Raw genomic sequence first — 19,240 nt, 5'->3', positions numbered from 1 at the left:
TTTGTAAGAGTTGCTGTGGTCATGGTGTCTCTTCACAGCAATTTAAAAAAAAACACCTAAATAAGAGAGCCACAAAATCTTTTTTTTATCTTTTATTTGTCTTTTAAAATGCAAATAACAATCTCTGTATTCTATTAGATGTAATAACTGTACTGAATTAAATAACCCAAAACGCAATGTACTTCTATAGGTGTGTCTAAATATTTACAATCTTAATATCAAGGCCAGTTAAACATCAGAATACTAAAGCTTAATGTAAACGTTAATTGAATGAAAGATTTGTGGCAAGTTATTTTCTACCTAAAATAAAATAAATTAAATATTTTAACTTTAAAATAGCAGCATTAAAGATTTGTTCCAAACCATCTTTCAAAAAATATTAAACTGCTCTGGATGCATATCCTAATGTAAATATTGTTCATATATCCAAAATAGTATTCTCTAAAACTACCAAATGGATTGTAGCTGACTGTTTTTCTCTTGAAGTGAGCATTTGTTTTGTAGGAAGAAACTATGAAATAGAAAATTTAGCATACAGAATGCACTTTTCCATTTCTACCAATTCATTTTTTTTTCTTAACACCCACAGTTGTATCTGTCACCTCTCTGGTTTCCAAATCTCTGTGTTTTCATTTTCTCTACTCCTCTCTCATCTTTTAGAAAATGCCATGTACACTGAGTATGGGTAAAACTTATGAGAAAGAGCCCATGAAATGTTTATCAGCTAGGCTATATTCATCATTCTCTTCTCCCTTTCCTTTTCTCGATTTTTCTGTAGACAAATGCTTGCTATTGTTATTATATGTCTATCTAAATATTTATATTCTCAAGTGCTGTAAGTATTTCCTTAACTGGAGAAGCCATAAATAATCCATCATGTCTCAATTTAGCACATTCTTTTCTTAGAAATTGTTTTCCAGTCTGGAGACTTTATAAAATAGAAACTGACTACATCAATTAATTACTTAATAAAGAACTGGAAAACTTTCATAGACCTATGCTGTTTAGAAAAATGTCTAGATGCACTACACTCTAAACGTATGTTTAAAACAGCACCTTTGATAAATTCTGACTTTTCAGATGCTAAATGTCAAATTATTTCCACTCAATTAAGTATGGTTTTCCATTGCTAATTTCTTTATTCAGCTAGAGAACACATAAACAAACAACAGAGTATGAGTTAATCCTTGAATTGTACATGTTAAACTTTTTCTAATTGACTTGACAATTAGATTTAAAAGAGTAGTGGTAGGATTTTGTACTTGTTAGCTCTTCTACACCTAACATCACCCACACCTTTGCATTTAGCACAAAGTAGGTTTCAAAGTTCTTTTAATCGCAGCATGAGCATATACTTAGAAAAAGCAATATATTATGAACAGCGAAAGTGTGTATGCTGTATAATTTAGTCCTACAGAAATTCACCGCTGAGTTTGCTGGTTATTTTTGACTTTTCTTCTGATCATAAATAATTTTAAAAAAATAATTTGCCTTTTAAAATAAGCTTACTTGCTGGAGTCTTTGCAACAGAATAAACACGGTTGAATCATTTTCATATATGAAAGTGCACAGTAGCTATATTTGGACATTTCACATTTATTAGAGTTTAAAAAATGAATATATTTTGATGATGATAGAAAAATACTGATATAACTTGAAAATTAAACCACAAAATAGTAGCAACACTTCAGGAGAAATGTTCTCCCCCGAGAGAGACTATTTTAACAATTAGATTTTCCAGATTTGGTAGTGATATTCACAAAACATACTAAGTTGCCAATTTTGTTATATTTATAAATTAAATAAATTCAAAATAAGAGAAGATAAACCAAGGAAATCATTCATTCTAGATAATATATAAAATATCTAATTAAGATACTCTCTCTCTCTCTCTCTCTCTATATATATATATATGCCCCCCACTTATATGGCACTATTATTGTGAATTACTTTCTCCTTAGAAGTTATTCAGAAAGTTAAGTAAACCCCTCCATTATAAACAGTTCTATGAAAAATTAAATGAACTCATGATCACTACTGCATTTTTAATGTGCAACATCTCTGCATATATTTGACATCAAATAGGTTATTAGCTATCATTTTATTGATATATAAGTAACTAAAACGTTATCTTTTGTCATTTACCTAATTAATTTCTCAAGAAAATCTATTATGCAAATAAGCAAGGCAAAATGGTCCCTTTGCCATGATAGCTTCTTAATCTTTCTCCCTTTCTTGAGACAGGGTCTCACTGTGTAGTCTTGAATGGCCTCAAGTTTATGGCAATCCTTCTGCCTCTGACTCCCAAATGTTGGAATAAAAAGTAGTGCTCAATATTTTTCTCTAAAAAAGGCATTCTAGAAATGTTGAAGAATCTCATATATTGAAAAGAGAATATTATTCTTTAAATCTTTCCCCTTGTGGTTTTTAGGTCAATAGAGAAGCTGGAAAAATCATAGTGAAATTGTCTAAAACTTCAAAACCAACCTTGTGCTCTTGTGAAAGACAAACTGTCTTATAGTCTTAAGCTTATATCTATAGCAGAAAACAACAGTTAGCCAAATTGTGTATTATACTTATATCCATTTTTATTTAAAACTCTCTATTTTGTACTAAGCTGGGCTTTGTGCATTGAAGATAATCAAGAATTTCCCCATAAAAGCAACAATCCAGGAACTTAGCAGGTCAGGTACTTAAGGACACTAGCACCATCTTTTGGTGATATGAAAGAACCAAGCCTCTAATAAGTTGGCCTCTTACTTCCACACACTCCTATAGCATGTTCCTCCACACAAGTAAGCAAGTGCATTTAATTTAAAAGAAAATTATAAGCACAGCAAAATAGGTTTCTAAAAGCACATTATATTGTAATTCTATCATAAAATGCAAAACCTGCTAAAGACAAACCTTTGAAAGATAAAACTTCATTTAAATTAAGGTATTGCTGGACATGGTTATGCATGATTTTTTATCCCAGCATTTAGGCAAATGGCACTCTTTAAGTTTGAGGCCTATCTTGTTGACAAAGGAAGTCACAGGACAGCCAGAGCTACAAAAGTAAGAACCTGTCTCAAAAATGTGCTTAATCAATAAATAATATTTAAGATAAAATGAAAGAATTTACTTCTTGTTAGAAACCAAGGCAGAGAATTATTCATAATTACAATGTGTTTGTCTCTTAGCATTACATGTTATAACAAATAAAACCAAGAAAATTCATCTGTACATAAATGAATTCATTAGTAAATGACTACCCACCATGCGTTTTATGTTGCTTCATATATAGAATCAACTATTTTCAGTTTATGTGGATGATTTTGTCACCAAAGAGAGGAATTATTGTATTAAGAAAAATCTTCTATCACTGGGAATTTAACTGAGAGATACTAATAGAATAAAAATACTTATGGTGTTGATTAATACATACAAGGCACTAATAACAAGAGATTCAAATGTGAGACTTAGAATAAATTAAGGTCCTCATTTATCTGTTACTGTGTTATAATCACAAGAAAAAAGACAGGACATTGCTTAAAGGCATCATAGTGGTCTAGTTAGAAAGAAATATTTTCTTGTTGATTGCTGTAGTAAGGAGCCACGTTGAGGTGACATCTGTTATGAACCACATGTTGGGGTGACTGACATATGTCAGAGTCAGCCTCGACAGAGCTTGCATGTTCCAAGGTGGGGAGGATGAGGATTAGCATTATTAAGCAAAAGGAACAGGAATTTGAGAGAAGTAAAAGAGAGAAACCCAGAATAGCACTGGGAGGGAGATTCAGAGAATACTGAATCTGCCTGCATTTATTTTCCACATGCTTATATACCTCATTCCAAAAGGGGAAAGCGGAGGCAACAGACTTAATTAACATGATATAAGGAATAGACCATGTATACTGCAGGCAATCACTCCCAGGAACATCCTGCCAATCCTCTTGAAAGAACAGAAATAGATTTGAATTCTCTGATCTTTGGTTAAGGTGAAGTGGATGCCCCTCTATACTCAAAATACTAATCAACCACACTGTAAGTCAGGATCCCTTGTTTGTAGCCACACCTGTTGTCAACAACTTTGAGAGAACAAGAATAAGCTCAACCTCTGTGAACTTTAGTCAAGGTGGAACAGACTCACATCTGTGGGACCTAGCAGCTTACATTTGTAATCTCATAAGATTAAATCCATGGAGAAGCTTATAGATTAATTGTGAACATTTTATTGTAGCATCAACACATTATTTAAGTTCCATACTTTCAATAATGTCATTGAAATATTGTTAATGAGTACAAACTTGGAATGTGAAACATCATCCAAATATTCTCATGTTTACAAAATCTTCCCCTTTCAAGGCTTCTATTCAAAGAATAAGAAAATATATGGCTCTTTTGAAATCAGTTTGACTACAGGGTAAGGTCAGTTCAGACACTCTCTCCTCTATTGCTTAGGGTCTCAGCTGGGTTCATCCCTGGGGGTTCTTGGGCATTTTTCTAGAGCCAGGTTTCTTGCTAACTCCATAATGGCTCCCTCAATCAAGATATCTTTTTCCTTGCTCTAATATCTGTCCTTCCTCCATTCCATTCCCTCAAGTTCTCCTCCACCCCTCTTCTCCCCACTACCTCTCGCCCCTCTGCTCCCAAATTTTTGTCTGATTCAAATTTCCAGGTGGGTCTAAATATGTTTTTCTTTGGGTTCACCTTATTACTTAGTTTCTCTAGGATCCTGAGCTATAGGCTCGTTGTCTTTGTTTATGACTAGTATCCACTTATGAGTGAGTACATACCATATTCGTTTTTTTATATCTTGGTTACCTCACTCAAGATGATGTTTTCTAATTCCATACATTTGCATGCAAAATTCAAGATGTCATTTTTTTTACCACTGAGTAGTACTCTAATGCATATATATTCCACAATTTCTTTATCCATTCTTCAGTTGTGGGGCATCTGGGTTGTTTCCAGGTCCTGGCTATTACAAATAATGCTGCTATGAACATAGGTAAACAAATACTTTTGTAGTATGATTGAGCATCTTTTGGATTTATTCCCAAGCGTGGAATTGCTGGATCCTGAGGTAGGTTGATTCCAAGTTTTCTGAGGAAGTGCCAAAGTGGTTGCACAAGTTTGCATTCCCACCAGCAACGGATGAGTGTTCCCCTTGCTCTGCAACTTTTTCAGCATAAGCTATCATTAGTGTTTTTGATCTTAGCCATTCTGACAGGTGTAAGATGGTATCTCAAGGTTGTTTTGAGTTGCATTTCCCTGATAACTAAGGATGAAGAACATGTCCTTAAGTGTTTTTTGACCATTTGAAATTCTTCTGATGAGAATTCTCTGTTTAGTTCAGTACACCACTTTTTAATTGGGTTATTTAGAATTTTAATGTCTAATTTCTTGAGTTCTTCATATATTTTGTAGAGCAGTCCTTTGTCTGATGTGGGGTTGGTGAAGATTTTTTTCCCATTCATTAGGTTGCCTTTTTGTCTTATTGACTGTGTCCTTTGCTTTACAGAAGCTTCTCAGTTTCAGGAGGTCCCATTTATTTATTGATGCTCTTATTGTCTGTGCTACTGGGGTTATACGTAAGAGTAGTGGGTCTTTAGGTCCTGCCTCAACTTAATGCGCCAACCTTTGTTGACTCCTCAAGGGAGGCCATACCCTTTCTAAGAATTGGATGGGGTGGTTGGTGGGGTGGGAGGGGTAGTAGGAGGGGGTGAGGTAGGCCTTAATGTGGTTGGTATGTAAAATGAGTAAAAATAAATAAAAAGATCCTCCAAAAAGAATGATGGCACTATATAAGGGAGTCAAATAGCTAATCTAGTGAAAACCATTATCTTCTTTGCCTTCAGTCTTTGCTCACAGATAATCTATGACCGAATTATGGCCTGCATTTTGATCATATATATTAATAAGGCTGAAAATTTGGAATATCAACAAGGATATAAACACCTGTAAAAGAGTTTTCCAAATAGTCCTTAATTTGAATATGCTGTGCTGTTTTATAGTCTGTGAGATATGAAAACTGTTTGTCAATAATTAGTGACTGATACTAATTAACTTTCTTGACAAGTTGATATTTTTATCTATCTGATTAATATACTGACCCAATCTTTGTATCTGCCCCCCGTAAACTTTTGTCTTAGTTGGTCCTCGAAAGTTCAGCTTGGAGAAAACTTTGGGCAGTGTCCCTGAGTGTTTGGACATCAGATTCTCATATCATCCAAAGAAAGGCCAGTGTGGATGACAGCAAAGTAGTTGGCCACCCTGGAGTCAGAGTCTCTAAGACCAAGGGACACCTTGCTATTGAACTGGTTCACTAGCTCTAGCTCCATGTTCATTATTTGAGTAGGTACTTTACATAATGTGTTAGAGACACTGTCTGTCAATAATTCATGAAGTTTAGAAGACTCTTGGGAAATGATTTGGTATTACATAATGCTGTTCCCAAACATTATAAGCTAGAATACCCCAAGTCTGGCTAGTCTTTTTGTTGTTAGTTTTTATTTTGTTTTGTTTTGTTTTTCAAGACAGGATTTTTCCGTGTAGAGATTTCTCCGGCTATCCTGGAACTCTCTTTGTAAACCAGGCTGTCCTCGAAGTCATAGATCCACCTGCCTCTGCCTCCCAAGTGCTGGAATTAAAGGTGTGTGCCACCACTGCCAGGCTAAGTCTGGTTAGTCTAACACACAATGTTCATACTAGACAACTAAAGCCACTGGGGAGGACCCATGTCTCCTCAGTTAGAGAATTTGAAAATCACCTACAAACTTTGTAGCAGTTAAACAAATGTAGTAACCAAAAACCTATTCTTCCAGGAGAGCATTATGTATTTGCCAATCTTTCAGTTTCACTAATTGTTAATATCTATTGATATATATGCATGCAATAATAATTAGAGAAAAGAGAGAGCATGAATATTAGAGAGAGCTGTATATAGGATAATTTGGAAGGAAGAAAGGGAAGAGAGAAATGCTGTAACTAAATCGCAGTCTTAAAAATTAAAAGAAAAAACAATGAAGTGGTTTTTGCATTATAAACTTATTTTATATTCTTTTTTAATTTTTAAAATTAAAAAATATTTAAAATATATTCTTCTCTCATATAATACACACCGACTGCAGTTTCCCCTCCCTCTACTCCTCCAAGCCTCCTCCAGCTCCCTTCTCCCAGAAATCCACCCGTCTCAATGTTTCCTCATCAGAAAAGTGCAGGCTTCAAAGGGAAATAAAGTGTCTTTTCACCTTAAACAAGTAGAAACACCTCTGAAATTCAGTAGATGAAATTTTCTGCTTATACCAGTAGATGGCAGTAGTTAACCTTCACATCTCTACCTTTCTCAGGTTTGCGGAAAAGCCTATGTGAAAATTTGTTTTCCTTTGCCAATGATACAGACAGTGTTTGGGATAAAGTGAACCTTAAATTGTGTAAATATTCTTCTCAAGTAGTTTTAGCAAAGGTGAGATTGCCACCGTGTCATCTTGATGTCAAGCCTGATTACTTGAATTTGAATCCTGAAACCCACACTGAAGGAGAGAACTGACTCCTCTGATTTTTTCCTCTGACCTCCACTGTGTGCCATGGCTTACACACCCCTCAATAACCCCTCCACACACACACACACACACACACACACACACACACACACACACACACACACACACACACAGATGCACACACACACACACGCACGCATACACACATATGTACACATACATTTAATAAGTAAATAAGTAGTTTTAATATATAAAAATCTTTCTCATTAGTAAATATTTTCATAATCACATTTTTCTAAAATTCACAAAACTTTCTCCCACTATTACTAAATAATAATTCAACAGATAGTAAACTGTTGGCTTAATGGGAGGAAATCAAGCTAACAAGAGGCTTTTAGTAGAAGGTTCAGAAACCTGTTTTGAGGATTTGTGTAGGAGAGTGCAATATATACAAGTTGTTTCTCTTAATTAACAAAATCAGTATCTTCATATCGACTCAGAGGCTGGGCTGGTGAGGAGGGGACCTTGAGAAGTTCAGGGCTTCATTTCCAACATTTTTTACTGCATTCGAAAACAGTTTTTATTTTTGAGGTAGGAAAAAAAGTCTTGCCTAATAAATGGTTTAAACATTTTAAAAGTGTTAAAGGTTATAATAGGAAGAATCTAAATTTTGTGTATATATGATATTCATGTGTGCTAGTACAGGTATGTGCAAGTGTGTATGAGTGTGTACGTGTGTATCTGCAGAGTCCAGAGGACAATATCTGGCTATTCTTCCTTATGCATTATAAACCTTGGTTTTTATAGATGAGTTCTCTCATTTTCCAGCAAGTCTCAGTGGTCAGTCTGCCTTTGCCTCCCCAGACTAGGATGATATGTGTGTCACCATGTCAGGTTTTGCTTCATGTGTGGGTTTGGATCAAAATTAAGTTTTTTAATTTGTCATCCAAGCACTTTACTGGCACTACCACCTGCAATCAAGGATGTAATTTTTAATTGATTTAATTTGCATGTATGAATGTTTTGCATGTATGTGTGTATCTGCATGACTTTTGTGCCTGGTAACTGTGGAGGTTTGTAGCCGGATTTTCTTGTCAGACTTTCTCTTGCTGACCGCCAGCTCACAAAAAAATAACACAGAGACTTATTATTAATTATGAAACCTTGGCCTTTAACTTAGGCTTCTTCCCAACAAGTTCTTATAACTTAATTAATGGATTTTATACTAATCCTATTTTGCTATGTAGGTTTTTTTATTTCTCTTTCATTCTGTATGTCCAATTCGCCCATGTCTCTCTGGTGTCTCCCTCAGGAATAGATTCCTTCTGCGTTCCTTTTTCTTCCATGAAGTCCCACCTATTCTCTCCTGTCTAGCCCTTGCTCATTCAGCTCTTTATTAAACAATCAAAGGGCACATTAGCAAAGACACGTCTTCACAGTGTACAAAAAGATGCCATAAAAGAGATCAGAAAAGGATGTTGAATTCCCTGGATCTGGAGTCAGATCCAGGTGCTGGGAACTCAACCTGTGTCCTCTGCAAAGGCAGCAAGTGCTCTTGCTCACTTAGCCATCTCTCCAGCTCCAAGGACTCTAAGTTGTAAAAGCTCAAGAGCCGAAATTGAGTCTTACCCCCAACAAACATTTCTGTCCATCCAATTCTTTCAAATTACCTAAGCTTTGGTTTTCAATATTTTATTATTCATTCACATATGAAAATTCATATACTGGTTTCCATAAATACATTAAACTAGTTCACTTTCAAAAAAGAAATGCATGGTTAAGGTCTCTGAGTCAAGTTATTTGAAGCTATAACACTGAAATACTATTATTATTTTAATAAAAATTTGGTTGATTTGCCTCAAACAAAGGTATTCTTAAACAAGACTCAAGGAAAACAGATGATAAATGGTGATAACTGCATTTTCAAAAGTAAACATAAATGATGGGTATAACCTGACCAGCAAATTAATCACATCATTGTTCAGGCCCAAGACTACAGGTGCTTTTTTAAAAATTTGTTACTTTACCATTTCCATGTTTTTCAAGATTTCAAATTAAACGATTGGGTTTTTTTTTTTTGGCTCTTGGTTTATTTCACTTAACATAAGGTTCCACACTTCTGTCTAGGTTGCACCAAACGATAGAATCTTATTATTAAGGTTATATAACATTCCATTATACATAATTTAAAAATTGAATATTTGAATTTGGAGGAGAGGCAAATTGTCGACGGGGAGCATTGATTAGTGCTGCAACAATGGAAAACACCATGTAGGTTCTCAGATGTTTTAATTGTCACCTCCTTGTAATCAGACAAAATAATTGAAATTGCTATGATGAATAAATATATGCACTCCCACCTTTATTTCAACACTATTCCTGGTAGTTGGTATAGAAATGGTCACTTAAAACACCTATTTTGCCTCTAGACTCTGCATTTAACAGCATCAGAGGAAACATCTGTTTGTAGCACACAAGGCCAATGACAGAAAGCATTCATAAGATATCTTATGGGGAAGTGGTTCTTTATTACCTTTGCATAGATCCAAAAGACTGAATCAGAACAAATAGCAAACGCAAGCCTCGGGGCAGTGCAATGCATTAAGTTGCTAATAATTGGAGCAATCAATAACAGGTTGTTCCAGTGGAGGGCAGAGCTTGCAACCAAACTCTAAACATTTCAGTGAGGCTAAAGTTGATACAAAGAAAACCTTCAGGGGAAGGAGCAGATTAAACGACAGTTAAGCTTCCCTGGCTGTGAGCTCTAAGAATATGTCTACTTTTTCTCTGTGCCATACTTTAAATTTGATTTAATGTCACATGTGAAGGATCTAAAAGGTTGTGTGCCTGCATGTGTGCTGTTTGAAAATTAGTTACTAGAGAATTTTGTACAATGTTTTGATTATATTCACTCCCTCAACCGTTCCCAGATTCACCCCTCGCATTTTGTTTCCTTCTACCAGAACACCCGCGACGTCTAATTCATGCTGCCCACATATTTATCGGTTGTGTGGCCTTCCAACAGAAAGTAGTTGACTTACTAGGCCTATGCATTTCAAAATATCCTTTGTGAACTCTGTGTTGCCAGTGTGTTAGATGCCAAGGCTACTCTTTGAAATCCATTTTCTAATGAGTAACATTTTGCTTATTGAAGATTATCTGCCGAGTCCCACCCATTCAATGCTTTACTGATCTCTGTGGAGATTACCCTTGACTTAAAAGTTCATTTCTAGGAAGAACATCATCAAATGGTAGCCTGGAAGAAATAAGGTATTTCTTTGGCAGATACTCTCTCTAGCCCTATGGTGACCTAAATTTAAATAGTTTTGTTGTGGAAAGTTCACATGTGATTTATTTATTTGTTTATTTATTGGTTTTTAGAGACAGAGTTTCTCTGTAGCTTTGGAGCTTGTCCTGGAACTCACTCTGTAGACCAGATTAAAGGCACGTGCAACCACTGCCTGGCTCTAACTAATGCTTTACTATCAAAATTGTTCTTAGACAATTTCACACAAGTATGCAATGAACCAATCTCACATCGTGCCCTCTCCCAACTCCACATCACGCCATCCACCATCCTCCCACTCCACAAATCGCCTCTCTCTCATGTTCATATCTCTTCACTTTGTTGTATTACAAATAGGGTTAAACAAGGGCCTTTTGTGTGTTTATGGGTTGGCACTATCCTTTGGAGTCTGCTGGGCTCAGCAGTCATTACACCATTAAGATGGTAACCTCCAATCCTAGAATCAACCAATAGCCAATAGTTCAGAAGTACACGATAGTGCGCCATAAGTCCCTCCTCTTCCTTGTCTAACTGTTGGTACCCAAATCTTATATGAGCCCAGTGCAGATAGGTAACCACCGATGTGAGTTAATGATTGCAATGGTTGTGTTAAGTATAGAGGATTGCATTTTGCGGTCCTTCATCTTGATAACATAGTTCGAAAGTACTTCCTGCCCTTCCCTCTGCAATGCTCCATGAAACTTAGAGAAGTTATTAGAAATATCTTGTTTAGAACTCAGTCAATGAACTGAGTTCTTACTTGTTTTCAGCATCTTGGGCTGACATGAATCTCTACAAGCCCACTGTTCATGATAAGGAGAGGATTTTATCGTCAAAGCGTAAGTGTAGATTCTTAGAAGACAGTTTTGATGTCGTGTCAATTTAATTACACTGCAGTTGCATGTTTTCACCAAGGCCTGCGATCTCTTGAGACTGAGACTATTAGCAACTCTTGGAGTAGAAGACCATGGGCCCCTTACTTGAGAGGGCCTCAAAACCAATCAGAGAACTGTTAGTTATTCCCACAATAGTGAAGCTGCTATTGCACAGGTGGGACTATAATGCCTGTCAGATTGGCCTTCCATTTCTGGTTGGCCTGCTGTTGATATTCCTTATGACCAAGGTGTGAGTTGTTGTTCTAGTTAGGTATCTAATAACCATAACAAAAAAGAGCTTATCAGGGTTACATGCGTGGACCACAGTCCATCATTGAAGGGAGCCAAGGCAGTAACTCAAGCAAGACAGAACCCAGGACTAATAAATGAAGCAGTGATAGATCATGGAGCAATGCTTCTTAGTGGCTCACTTCCCAGCAGGCTCCCTCATGTTACGCATACTTAAACAACTTTCTCATACAGCCCAGGGTCAAGGAGTAGCACCACATACAGTGGGCTGGATCATCTCACATCAGTCAAAAAATGCTTTAGAGACTTACCAATATGTCAGTCTGATGGAGGCATTTCTCAGTTGATCTTCCCTCTTCTAAGCCAACAATGGATTAAGTCAAGATGACAAAAAACTAACCAGGACAGGTATCTTGAACAATATGATCTTATTCCCTAGTTCTGGCATGCACGAAAGAGGATTGACAAAAGACTGTTGTTTTGAGGGTTCCTGAGGCCTCTAGAATCTCATCCTTGGGACTGGGGAAATGTTCAGTAACTCACTGTTTCTAGGAGCAGTGCCATTCAGTCATGAAAAAATATTATATGCTTTTATTTAGGATACAAGATTGCAGGTTTCTATATAGATTTTTATTCTCTTTATACTGGCTACGCCTCCCTACAACCCCACGTTTTGCCTCTGCATCACCGCACTCCCTCTCTGCTTAATCCTTTCCACCCAAAGTAATTACTTTACCCTTGTCCTCTTCCTACTTTATTGGCTTCCACAGGCACTCCATGTTAAACAAACAGAACAAAAGAGTCAGAGCTAGAATCCACATATGAGCGAGGATGTAGTGTTTGTTTTTCAGGGCCTTGGTGACCTCACTCGTTATATCATTTTTCAGGTACATCCATTTCCCAGCAAATATCACAATTTTATTTTTTCCTTACAGCTGAATAAAATTCCATTTCATAAGTGTGCACCACATTTTGTTATCTATTATCAGTTGATGAACTTCTAGGATGCATCTGTTTTTAACATATTGTAAATAGAACAGTCATGAACATGGATGTGTAGGAATCTCTGTAGTATAATGGACTCCTTTGTATAGATGTCCAGAAGTAATATGGCTAAGTTAGTAGACAGTTTTGGTTCTAGTTATTGAGAAACTCTTCCACTGATTTCCAAAGTTATTTCACCAGTTACATTCCTACCAAAATGTAAAGGATACTCCTTTCCCCATATTCACACCAGTGTTTGCTATTATTTGAGTTCTTGATTAGGGCCATTCTGACTGGAGTGTCATAGAGTCTTAAAGAGGTTTTAATCTGTGTTCTCTGGGTGAGTAGGAATGCAGAGAACTTTAAAACATGGTCAATGGCCTGTGTATTTCTTCTTTTGAGACATATTTAATTCTGTAGTTCATTTTTAGTTGAGTTGTTTGCTCTCGGAGGTTTTCTCTTTGTATATGCTAGGCACTAAATCCCTTTCCAATGTAGCTAGCAAAAAAGTTTCACCCATTCTGTGTGATGCCTTTGTGTAATTAGAATTTTAAAAAGCACTTTTGGCCTTGATCTTTTCATTTACTGAATTTATAAAAACTGAATTTTCAAGCTATAAACTGGGTACCTATAATAAGCAAAGCATTATATTATGCTGAGAGAGAATAGGCAGACTTCAAAGATACTCCATAAAGTTCTTGTCACCAGTTTTTGATTTCCTTTGTTTTGTTTGTTTATGATAGAGTCTGTGTTTCCCAGTTCTGATAACAACTCACAATTCACCTGCTTCCACTTCCTGAGGGCATGGATGACAGGGGAGTCCACTACACATGGCTTATATTTTTTTTACTCTTCCGTTTTTCTCTGTTAACCCTTCACATACTTTTTAAAAAAGATTTATTTATTTATGTATGTATACATGCATGCCTGCATGCCCAAAGAGGACACCAGATCTCATTTAGATTGCTGTGAGTCACCAAGTGGTTGCTAGGAATTGAACTCAGGACCTCTGTAAGAGCAGCCAGTACTCTTAACCTCTGAGCCATCTCTCCAGCCCACCCTTCACTTTCTTATACATATTCAGAGAATTTATTAAAAGATATTTTCCTGAATGCCAAGTTAGTAAAATTTAATTTTCATTTTTTGCCAATTTGTATTTTGTAATCTACTAACACTGAAGTAGGCAGAGCCAAGGTATAAGTAACATATGGATTTAGAGTATTCAGTTCAAAGTTGCCATAACCAGAGGGTGCCTCTTGTTAATAAGTCCCTAATCTGTTTTCATATCTTGTTCTACCACTCTTGTTTTTGACCTCATCACGTCTATGAAAGTATTCCCCTTCAGATTTGAATTTCCAGCATGATATTAAAAATTAATTGTAGATCTTTTTGGAGTTCTGAACAAATTCTCTATTTTAATTTCTCTTATTTGTTCTAGGTGATAATTATAAGTAGAAAGATTAGATCTGATGTTAGACGAGATCATAAAAGTTGCTTAAAAGAGAATTTTTCATTTGATAAATTAACTTGAAAAATTAAATATTGAAAATTTATACATTTATTTTGAAAGACTATCCAAGGGTAGCATGAAGAATCTGTATGTATATGCATTCTTCTACAATCTGATATTGAGACAAATGAATATAAATCTGTAAAATCAAACTCTTAAATTATTTTAAAAGTTCATGATAGAGATACGGATTTGCCTTTGCTGATAGATAGATAGATAGATAGATAGATAGATAGATAGATAGATAGATAGATAGATGATAGATAGATAGATAGATGATAGATGGAGGGAGAGAGATGTATAGACAAGTGATTTATTGATATCTTATCAAATATATGATATATATCATGGAAACATTATCATTTTTTGGTTTTTTGAGACAGAGATTCTCTATGTAGCCTTGGCTATACGGAAACTCACTCTGTAGACCAGATTGGCTTCCAACTCACAGAGATCTGCCTGCCTGTGCCTCCTGAGTACTGGAATTAAAATTGTGTGCCACCACTGCCCAACAAAAATATTATCTCTTTAAACATCACTTTAAAATAATCTGTTTTAAAAATTAATTTTTGGAAGTCACTAATTTCTCAACACTTTTATTGTGACATGAAATAATTTATCCCAATTTCCAGTAATTGATTATTTATCTGACAAAATAATAATATGATCCAGCAAAATTTCACTGGCATATTTTTAGCATACTCCATCATTCGTAATCTCTTTGGAAGTAAAATTCTACTTTCCTTTCATGTAAAATATATCAAACATAAAAGACTATTGAGCCACAGCATACAAACAAAAATGTTGAAGGTATAATTAAATAGCTTTCTTGCTTTTTATATTTTCCATAAAAATAATTAACTAATACATTTTCCACCTACTGTAGGCCTAGTGATCTTTATAAATGCGAAATGAAGCATGGGGAAAATAATGACCTAAAGCAATTAGGAAGAGGTGTGTATAACTGTATTTTATGGCATTATGGTAAAGTATGAAAAGAAATACCTAGATGAAAGTCATTGTTTATATATTAACTATGACCTTTGCAGAGAAAGAATTCTCAAACCTGTCCATACATGAAAAACTTCAAGTGTCATTGTGAAATATTTGGACAATTGTATCTTTATTGCTTTTTATTAAAATTGAAATTTTTAGTTTTTAATTAATTAATTTTCACCAGCTCATTCACAGTTTCCCCTCCCTCCCTCTTCTCCTCCCAGTCTCTCTCCCAAACTTCACCTCTTCATCCCCCAATCCATTCTTCTCCTTTTCTTCAGAAAAAGGCATTGCCTCCCATGGATATCAGCTAGTCATAGCATACCAAGTTTCATTAAGACTAGGCACGTCCTCTCCTATTAAGGTTGGACAAGGCAACCCAGTAGGAAGAAAGAGTCCAAAAAGGAGGTAAAAGAGTCAGAGACAGACCCTGCTCCCACTGCAAGAAGTCCCACAAGAAGACAAATCTTTACAGTAGTAACACATATAAAAAGGGCCTAGGTCAGAGTCATGCAGGTGTTTTGATTGTTGGTTCAGTCTCTGTGAACTGCTATGAACGCAGTTTAGTTGATTCTGTGGGTTTACTTGTGATTCTCTTGATCACTCTAGCTCCCACAATCCTTCCTCCCCTCTTCCACAGGATTCCAGGAGGTCCACCTAAACTTTGGCAATGGGGCTCTGCATCAGTTTCCATCAGTTACTGGATGAAGGCTCTCTGATAGCAATTGGGGTAGTCATTAATCTATGTATAGCAGAATATCATTAGACATCATTACATTGGCTTTTTTTCCGGTTGTGTTTAGTTTTATCCTAGGTCTCTAGGCTGTCCAGCCTCTGGGTCCTGGCCCCAAAGAAGAGTCATGGGTGAATTCCCTCTCATGGTATGGATCTCAATCTGGACCAGCCATTGATTGGCTACTCCCATATTTTCTGTGCCATCTTTACCCTATACTGTATCTTGTAGGTAGGGCAAATTGTAGGTCAAAGGTTGTCAATCCCTTTACTGGAAGTCTTGCCTGGTTACAGGAGATGGCCAGTTCAGGCTCCGTATCTCCCATTGCTTGGAGTCTCAGTCACTGTCATAGATTCCTTAGAGTTTCCATTGCACTAGGTTTCTAGCTCATCCCAGATAAACCCCTGATTCCAGTTCACTTCCCCAATACTCCTTCCCTCCTCCACCTGATACCTCCTGTTCCCATGTCCACACGCAGCCAGACTCTCCCCCCATTGACCCATGAAATCTACTCTATTTCCCCTTCACAGTGAGATTCACACACACACCTCCCTCCTTGAGACGTCCTTGTTATTTAGCTTCTTTAGGTCTTTGAATTGCATCATGGTTATTTTTTACAGTTAATATCCACTTGTAAATGAGTAGATGGCATGTTTGTCTTTCTGGGTCTGGATTACCTCACTCAGCATGGATGATCTTTTGTAGTTCTATCATTTTTTCATCAAATTTTATGATATCATTGTTTTATACAGTTGAGTAATACTCCATTGTGTTTCTTTAGCCATTTTTCAGTTGAGGGGTGTTAGATTGCTCCCAATTTTTGGCTATTACAAATAAAGATGCTATGAACATAGTTGAGCAAATGTCCTTGTGGTATTGAGCATTCTTTGGGTATATGCCCAAGAGTGATATTGCTGGGTCTTGAGGTAGATTGACTCACAATTTTCTAAAAAACACCATATTGATTTTCAAAGTGACTAGACACATTTACACTCCCACCAGCAATGGAGGAGTGTTCTCCTTGCTCTACATTCTCTCCAGTATAAACTGTCACTTGTGTTTCTTATCTTAGCCATTCTGAAAGGTATAATATGGACTCTCTGAATATTTTTTTTTAGTTTCCCTGATGGTTAAGGATGCTGAACATTTCTTTAAGAGTTTCTCAGCCTTTTGAGATTTCTCTATTGAAAATTCTTTGTTTAGATTTCTACCTCATTTATAAATTGGATTATTGGGTTTGTTGATGTCTAGTCTCTTGAGTTCTTTATATGCTTTAGAAATCATCCTTCTGTCAGATGTGGAGTTGGTAAAGATCATTTTTTCTATTCTGTAGGCTGCCATTTTGTCCTTGTGATGGCATTCTTTACCTTACATAATTTTTTAGTTTCATGAAATCCCATTTATTAATTGTTGATCTTAGCATCTATGCTGTTGATGCTCTGTTCAGGAAGCTGTCTCCTGAGACAACACATTTAAGGCTACTTCTCTTCTATCAGATTCAGTGTATCTGGATTTATGTTGAGGTCTTTGATCCAATTTTACTTGTGTTTTGTGCAGGGTGATAGAAATGGATCTATTTGCATTCTTCTACATGCTGACATCCAGTTAAACTAACACCATTTGTTGAAGATCTTTTGTTTTTTTTCTATTGTGTATTTCTGGTTTCTTTAAAAAAAGAATCCAGTATCCATAGGTATGTGAATTAGCACCTGAGTACCCTGATTTCAAGCTATACAACAGAGAAAAAGTCATAAAACCACAGGTCATAAAACCACAATTGCAATTTTTGACAGCCAGGATATTCTTTCAAGCATATATGAGTATTATGTACCTTGTAGATAGTATTGTGATTGATGATAGAGGGGGCAATTATCAAGGAAAAGCTTCCACTATCACTTTTCATTTCTAGTTTTTGTACTTAATAATTTTAATGCATTATCTACATCAGTGTGTGGCTGTCACAGTGGCCACAGTATTTTGGAATTTTGTATTGATTATGATGATTAAGTGTTCCCCAAAGGCAAATCATGTGTTAAAGGTTTCTGTGGGGGCATATTGTACTATCAGAGCATTTATAAAAGGGACCTTGAAGGAAGAAGTTAGGCGACTGGGGATGTTCTCTTGAAGTAATATAGGCACTTTGCATAGCTTGTCTTTTGTTGCTTCTTAGAGCTTGATAAAGTAAACAGTTTTTTGCTCTACCATGTACTTATACTCTGAGTACTGCATTATCACAGGCTCACAGAAAAAGGAGAAAACTGACCAATGACAGAAACCTTCTAAACTGTTGGGAAATATAAGCCTTCCTTATGTTTTAGACAATTGTCTTGGATATTTTATTGCAATATTAGAATGATAGCACATCCACGTGCAGAATAAATTTTTAATCACACAATTTAATCACACAGCAATTTAACTCAGCCATTAAATTGCCAAATATGTCAATTTTTGCCCAAAGGAGACAAAGCAAGATTTCTGTAACACAAGTCTGTGAGTGCTACTTGCCAAGATTTGAAAATCAGTTTTTGCATATCCCTAATATGCTTCTCAGTTGGATCCAGACAGCTGCCAGCAATACATAAAGATCAGAGCAGCTAATAGGAGGATTTGATAAGTGAACACACAAAGAACCTCTTGTTTCTTTAATTATTTCTTTGTTGATGAGTTTTAGATTATTCCTGTAATCTTCTATTACAAAATTGGAAAGTTTGTCAATCTCCTTTTAAGAAATGTAACAGTTTTAAAAATTAAGCAATGGGAATGGAGAGATTGCTCAGCGGTTAGAACTCTTTGTTATACTAGAGGACCCAGATTCAATTTTCAGCACCCTTGTGGCAGCTTACAATCGTAACTCCTGTTCCAGAGGATCCGACACAATCTTCTGACTTCCATGGGCATTAGGCACATGGGTGGTGTACATACACACATTTTGGTAGGTCAAACACCTATACTCATAAAACAATTTCATTTTAAAAATAAAATTTAGGTTTTAATTTATTTATACCTAGGTATATCTTTTATGAGGTTAAAATGAGTAATTTTAATGTCCGGTTTCAGATTTTTATACTTATTACATTTTTACACTAATAAAATTATTTAAATATACCATATTCTAAAATA

The 19,240-nt window shown here is 35.9% G+C and overlaps 1 protein-coding gene across 1 annotated transcript in view; it reads left to right on the top strand.

Moving 5' to 3' along the window:
* Positions 1 to 19,240, top strand: part of LOC125389476 (uncharacterized) — a 65,073-nt gene that overhangs the window by 29,409 nt on the left and 16,424 nt on the right. The window lies entirely within an intron of this gene.

This window comes from Myodes glareolus, chromosome X, assembly GCF_982192425.1.
Source record: "Myodes glareolus chromosome X, mMyoGla1.1, whole genome shotgun sequence".
NCBI lineage: Eukaryota > Metazoa > Chordata > Mammalia > Rodentia > Cricetidae > Myodes > Myodes glareolus.
Note: the sequence above shows the minus strand (reverse complement) of the source record. Positions and strands in the feature narration are given on the sequence as shown.